Raw genomic sequence first — 8,192 nt, 5'->3', positions numbered from 1 at the left:
ACACTTGGCATCAAAAAAATTAAAAGGCAGGGATGTTAGTAAGAATAACAGCTGATTTATGTAAACAAATAAATTGTATTTCTTTGTCAAAATGGTAAACAAATGGGAATTCAGCTGATAGAAAAGCGTAACCATGGTTACATATGACAGTATTTAAATAATATTTAAATGGCAAAGCGTGACCATTTAAATAAAAATTAAGTCAAATGGTGGAACTGAAATTAATTATTTTTCACTTAAATTTGTTTCGTGAAACCGGCTGTTAAACACAGATGTTTTCAAATAAATGACGTCGCCCATTATAGGTCATAAACCATATCTCAGAAACCACTCCACCTATTTTAATGAAATTCGGGATAATAGAATTACAAAGTTTTTGCATATTTTCGTAGGAAAATATTTAAATTTATTTATATTAAATTAATATAATAATATTAATATTGTTAAAAAATCAGAAGATTTGTGGTTTTGGTAACTCCTTAAAATTGGTCACGTGCGACATCGTAGGTGTGGAATTTAAAAATTGAAAATTATTTTTTGTCTTATAAAATTGACTTAGTATGTAAATATATACATTTACATTAATTATTTACATATGAGCAAAAACCAAACTTTAAATTCCACTGAAATAGCTATTCAAATAGATTTTGGCGAAAATTATAGGCTTACAAATCAAAATAAGGGTGCTCATTTCAACTAGGTTGTCAGGAGAAAATCGTTTGCTTTTAAAAGTGACAAGTTAACGCATGATATATTATTTTCTTGATAAATCTCTTAACTAAAATTAAGAAATCCTTTAGTTGCTTTTCTAAAATATTTATTTTATTTAAGGTAACTGCTCTCAGTTTAAAATCAAATTTATATTATAAAGCCTGGTTGATTATATAAAATAATTAAATACTAAATACTCTTTATTAGAATATAATTTTTTTGCAAGGAGCCGTCGATGGAGTGCGAGCATTTATCAAAAGGAAAGTCTAGCAGATAACGAAATCCAAAAATTTGTATACCCGAGCACAGCATTTTGTGACAAAAACTGTATTTCACATCCATAATACATTCCCAAATATTGTGGTAGAAGAGTTTTGCTTTGCATTTTAACCACATATGGATGATATTGCTGTAAAAATGGATGCATAAGTTCGATCTCTTCCGAAGTCAAGCTCTTTATGATAAAAAATGTATTATAACTGTGGTAAAATTGAGCAACTCGACGATTCAATACGAATTGACTGTGAACGAGTTAATGACTCGCGATAGTCAACATAAACCCTGAATTGTTCACGCAAGTTTCGAACTACTAAGGAAAAGTATTCTTCGGCTTTGAGGTATAAAGTTCTTTTTTGTATAATTTATTGTAGTTAGCTTTGAGTATTTGTACAAGTGTTTGAATATATTCACGTTTGTTTGCATATTTTCATTTTGTCGGTTTGTGCGTGCGTACCATAGTTGGCTTTTAAATATTTACACATTACGGCAGGTGTTTGTAATGTTTTTTTCTTAACTTTTTTTTAGATAATTTAGTGTTGGATTGTTTATTTGTTGTTTTTGTGCACAGTGGGTGTTTTTCAAACACAGATGTTTTCAAACAAATGGCGTGGCCCACTCACCGGCTGTGAACATATCAGATATTTTGCAAACAAATGAAAAGAACCAAAATAAATAAATACCCAAAATGCATAAAACAAATACCCTCTAAAAAGGTTTTATAAAGATAATATTAAGAAAGTTTAAGATATTCATTTTATGGACTATAAGTATTTTTTTTTTGCACCCGAACTTAGCTTTTTCTTCAATTATTTGTATTGTTCAACTTCAATAATTATTTAGGGAGTTTCATATATATTTTTCTTAGATAAAAATCATTATCGATGCAGGGCTATGGTGACATTTATTTTATTAAATAAATTAATATTTTATTTTCAGATATTAGTCTTTATTTTATACCAGCAGACCCCTCCACTCGTTTCTGTGGCTAACGTTTACATTAAATTATATTAGAGTAAAATTTTCAATATACTGAAAAATTCTTACGCATAAAGACGAAAACGTACTCAATTTATGATTCAAATCACAATTTCAATACAGTGACAAACAATTTCTTAACAAAGCAACATTGCGAACCTTACAAATGTTACTATTATTTTTTATATTGTTAATTCAAATAAAATTCTCTTAAATTCCATGAAGTTTAGACATCTTTTGGCATATTGTTCGGGATCATAAGTAGAAATTTCTACGACATTAATTCTATACTTAACAGCTTTAGCTTTAATGTCAATAAAATATATCATCACAATCCTCGTATTCGCTGTTTTCGCTGCGTCCAGACGGTTGAGACCTTTCGCCCTGCTTCGACACGACACGAAAGCAGTCATGTATGTCGACTAAGAGCGAATAGCATAGAATCAGCATCACTTGACAATGTGTCTAATAATTTCGTTTTGACTTCCTCCTCAATTTCAATTCTTACTTTTAGCTTTATAAAATTCGTTATAATCTTTATAAGTATGTAAACACTTTTATAATTGCTTTTCTGACGCTTCGCGATCCACGGCAATACCTTCCAAGTTCAAGTCAAGATGAGAACCAAATACATTGCGCATAACCACAAACTATTGTTGACCGCTTTCAAGAGTTTTTTCTATACATTCCCAAATATTGTGGTAGAAGAGTTTTGCCTTGCATTTTAACCACATATGGATGATATTGCTGTAAAAATGGATGCATAAGTTCGATCTCTTCCGAAGTCAAGCTCTTTATGATAAAAAATGTATTATAACTTTGGTAAAATTGTGCATTTGAGTCGTCGATCAATACGTATCGACTGTGAACGAGTTAATGACTCGCGATAGTCAATATAAACCCTGAATTGTTCGAACTACTAAGGAAAAGTATTCTACGGCTTTGAGGTATAAAGTTCTTATTTGAGTAATTTGTTGTAGTTGCCTTTGCGTATTTGTACATTTCGACAAGTGTTTGAATATATTTACGTTTGTTTGTATATTTTCATATTTGTCTGTTTCTGTGTTGTTTCATGGTTGGCTTTTAAATATTACGGCAGGTGTGTGTTAGAGTTTTTTTTTTCATAATTTCACTGCCAGCCAAAGCTGGAAAAGGATTAATTAAACAATAATAATTATAAAATATGAAAAAAAAAATTAATTAAATATTTGTAATTATAAATTCTGAAAAAAAGTTAATTGAACGTAAAAAAATATTAATTATATAATAATTATTATAAAATTTAAAAAATATAGTAATTAAATATTTGTAATTATAAATTCTAAAAAAAAGTTAATTGAAGGTAAAAAGATTAATTAAATAATAATAATTATAAAATCTGAAAAAATATGTATTAATAAATAATAATAATTATATCAACAAATCCATTCAACTTATCTTTTTGGTTATATGTTTGATTGTTGTATGCTGGTGGAATAATGTTATAAATTAATTAATTATATATAAATTATAATAAAACATATCAACAAATCCATTCAACTTACCTTTTTGGTTGTATGAGCGCAAATGACTCGCGTTTTTCAATATTTTTTATTTCCCTTTATGGGATTTTTTTGGATTCACTAATGACAATTATGTCTTCTCTTTCTCACTCATTTAATAAGAACAAGACAAGAAATGAGATAACTAGTTTTGTTCTGTTGGGGAAATTCGAAATGTATTAACCCGAGCATGATTAATTCGACTTTTGAGGAACATATTTCTAAGCATTTTAGAGAAATTATTTTTAAAACGTGTGCGTTGGTGTTAGTAATTGAAGAAACATGAGGGTAAAGTGGTTAGGCCTGGCTGGCAGGGTTCGTATTGAGCTGGATTTGGTGCGACAATATATGTTTGTTCACTTGTTGTTTTTGTGCACAGTGGGTGTTTTTCAAACGCATATGTCCCCAAACAAATGACGTCGCCAACTTATTGGTCAAAAACTATATCTCAGATACTACCTCACCGATTTTAATGAAATTCGGTATATACTATTTTCATAACAGCCCGATGACACGGACTAAATATGGTTCAAATCAATTACAAGTATCAAAATATTTCAATACAATGACCAAAAATTTCTTAATAAAGCAATAATGAGAACCTTACAAATATTACTATTCTTTTTTTATGTTGTTAACTCAAATAAAATTCTCTTGAATTCCATGAAGTCTAGAAATCGTTTATCATCATTGTTCGGGATCACAATTAACCCTCTGATGCCCGAATTAAAATGTGAGGAGCTAACATTTTTTTTTAGTACAGATATATATTAGACTTAACTAAAATATGAAGTGATAAAAATTTCAAAGTACTATGTATCCTGGTCATTAGTTACAGGATGTTGCTTATAAGCAAAAATAAATTATTATAAATAAAGTAAACACTTTTCTCATGAATTTTTTGTTTTTAATGACTCTCTAATCTTTACTTATTTATATAGTTCACTTTGCTTTAAAATAAATCAATCGTAGCATGTTTTGTCGCGCAGTTTCATGAGAAATCTGAATATTGCACTCTTCCTAGAACTCTTTCGTAAGAACATTGATCGAAATTTTTGGAATTTGGTCAAGTTTTCGAGATGTTAAGCACTGTACATGTCCACTTATTTATAATTTAGGTCCTTTTTCTGGCTTTGGTTCTTGTATTTCCATATTATCCGATCAAATTTTAGCCATTTTACACTATTTAGAGGGTTAAAGAAAACATTACTGTTAGATCTCAAACGTTTTTACCCCATTGGGGATTATGGGGCAATAGTTGGACCTCTTCAAACTAAACCCTTTGCATGGAATATTAAAACGACAATAATGGGTAATTCAGATATGAAAAAAAGCAAAAATTAATCACCAACTAATTGACAAATTCATTGTAGATGCCTTTACGAAGAATAGGTAACGGTGAAGTACGGTTAACTGTATAACACGTGCTTAACAAGTAAAATAATCGAAGTGTGTAAAGTTTTTCTTGACACTAACAAAATTGAATGATTTTTGTTTTTTGTTGTTCTTGGTTGGTTTTTGCATTGCTTTCGCAGCTTTTTTTTCTTGACATACTGTACTGAATGAATATGTGCAGAGCTCATAACAGAAAATGTTACTGTAAGCTTGCACAGCCCATAAGTCTACATAACTGAAAAAACTGGTGGTCAAAAAAATTTAAGTAACAAGATTTAGAAGCCGGTAAGTACAATGTTGCCTATAGGCAACCGAGAACTCGATAACCGATCAGCTGTTCTACATTGTTGTTTTTGCTTTTCATAAGAAGTTGGTAAGTTTCATCAACTGATTAATATTTTTCAGCAGCGACATCTAGCGTAGCTTTTTATCAAAAGATTCAACCAATCGCAGACAAGGAATGTATATCGTACGTCTTTGTCGAAGAGTGGAATTTGATTTTCAAGTCGATTTAAATTCAATTTAAAATAAATAGAGATTTTATTTTGCATGGTAAATCGAACTTAATAAGCGTTTAAATCGAGCAGAGGCCTTTAAATAGCTCAATTAGCTCCTGTCTAAAAACGCTATTAGCTGCTTTGGTAACCGTTTTTGTTTACCTATATTCTGTTAACATATGAATTGACACACACCACCTTTTTGTCGATTTTAAAGCTGCTTTCGACAGCACGAAAAGGAGTTGCCTTTACGCCGCGATGTCTGAATTTGGTATCCCCGCAAAACTAATACGGCTGTGTAAATTGACGTTGAGCAACACCAAAAGCTCCGTCATGATTGGGAAGGACCTCTCCGAGCCGTTCGATACCAAACGAGGTTTCAGACAAGGTGACTCACTATCGTGCGACTTCTTTAACCTGATGCTGGAAAAAATTATAAGAGCTGCAGAGCTAAACCGAGAAGGTACAATCTTCTACAAGAGTGTACAGCTCCTGGCGTACGCCGATGATATTGATATCATCGGAAGCAACAACCGCGCCGTTTGTTCTGCTTTTTCCCGCATGGATAAGGAGGCGAAGCGAATGGGTCTGGAGGTGAATGAGGACAAGACGAAATATCTCCTGTCATCAAACAAACAGTCGGCGCATTCGCGTCTTGGCTCCCAAGTCACTGTTGACAGTCATAACTTCGAGGTCGTAGATAATTTCGTATACCTGGGAACCAGCATCAACAACACGAACAATGTCAGCCTCGAAATCCAGCGCAGAATAACTCTTGCCAACAGGTGCTACTTTGGACTGAGTAGGCAATTGAACAGTAAAGTCCTCTCTCGACGAACCAAAATCAAGCTCTACAAGTCGCTTATCATTCCCGTCCTGCTTTACGGTGCAGAAGCTTGGACGATGTCAACATCAGATGAGACGACACTAGGAGTTTTCGAGAGGAAAATTTTGCGCAAGATTTATGGTCCTCAGAACATTGGCAACGGCGAATACCGCAGACGATGGAACGATGAGCTGTACGAGTTATACGACGACATTGACATAGTTCAGCGAATAAAAAGACAGCGGCTACGCTGGCTAGGTCATGTTGTCCGAATGGACGAAAACACTCCAGCCCTGAAAGTGTTCGATGCAGTACCCGCCGGAGGAAGCCGAGGAAGGGGAAGGCCTCCACTCCGTTGGAGGGACCAGGTGGAGAGCGACCTGGTTACACTTGGGATCTCCAACTGGCGCCGAACTGCGAAGGAGAGAGACAGGTGGCGCACTATCGTCGATTCGGCTATAACCGGCTAAACGGTTGCAACGCCAATCACATACATACATATTCTGTTAACATATGAATAATGGCAATAAAATAGCAACACTTATTACTTGTCAACCTGCAACCATTTTGTTATTGTTGAAATGAAGATTTATGTAAAATGTTAAATATTTATTTACATCTCTTTTCGTCATAATTAAAAAAAAATAAATGTGCAGAAACTATGTGGTAAAGTGTAAGTGAATAAAGAGTGCAAAATATTAATAAAAACTTCAATATATATCGGGAAAATTCAAGATACACGTTCAAGTGCGAATATCTGGAATATCTCTTAATCTGGAGAATCACCTCTTTCCAACGGTACCCATTTTATCATCCAAATTTTGGGATAGTATACTACAGTCGACCGCGATATACTGAAGGACAGTATTCTGCGACTTTAAAGTGTAAAGTTATTTTTTTTTATAATTTATTGTAGTTTGCTTTGTGTATCTGAGTGCAAAAATCGTGTTTTCTGGGTTATGACACTATTCATGTAAATGAACGATATGTTGGTTCATTTGTTGTTTGTGTGTGTGTGTTTTTTAAACACAGATGTTTTCAAATAAATGACGTCGCCCATTATAGGTCATAAACCATATCTCAGAAACCACTCCACCTATTTTAATGAAATTCGGGATATGAGCATTTCCGCCAGAAGGTCCACCACAGACAAAATATTAAACATTAATAGAATTACAAAGTTTTTGCATATTTTCGTAGGAAAATATTTAAATTTATTTATATTAAATTAATATAATAATATTAATATTGTTAAAAAATCAGAAGATTTGTGGTTTTGGTAACTCCTTAAAATTGGTCACGTGCGACATCGTAGGTGTGGAATTTAAAAATTGAAAATTATTTTTTGTCTTATAAAATTGACTTAAGTATGTAAATATATACATTTACATTAATTATTTACATATGAGCAAAAACCAAACTTTAAATTCCACTGAAATAGCTATTCAAATAGATTTTGGCGAAAATTATAGGCTTACAAATCAAAATAAGGCTGCTCATTTCAACTAGGTTGTCAGGAGAAAATCGTTTGCTTTTAATAGTGACAAGTTAACGCATGACATATTATTTTCTTGATAAATCTCTTAACTAAAATTAAGAAATCCTTTAGTTGCTTTTCTAAAATATTTATTTTATTTAAGGTAACTGCTCTCAGTTTAAAATCAAATTTATATTATAAAGCCTGCTTGATTATATAAAATAATTAAATACTAAATACTCTTTATTAGAATATAATTTTTTTGCAAGGAGCCGTCGATGGAGTGCGAGCATTTATCAAAAGGAAAGTCTAGCAGATAACGAAATCCAAAAATTTTTATACCCGAGCACAGCATTTTGTGACAAAAACTGTATTTCCCATCCATAATACATTCCCAAATATTGTGGTAGAAGAGTTTTGCTTTGCATTTTAACCACATATGGATGATATTGCTGTAAAAATGGATGCATAAGTTCGATCTCTTCCGAAGT

The sequence above is a fragment of the Zeugodacus cucurbitae genome, chromosome Y (genome assembly GCF_028554725.1).
Source record: "Zeugodacus cucurbitae isolate PBARC_wt_2022May chromosome Y, idZeuCucr1.2, whole genome shotgun sequence".
Classification (NCBI taxonomy): Eukaryota; Metazoa; Arthropoda; class Insecta; order Diptera; family Tephritidae; genus Zeugodacus; species Zeugodacus cucurbitae.
The sequence above is the reverse complement of the archived record's forward strand: the minus strand, read 5'-3'. Positions refer to the sequence as shown.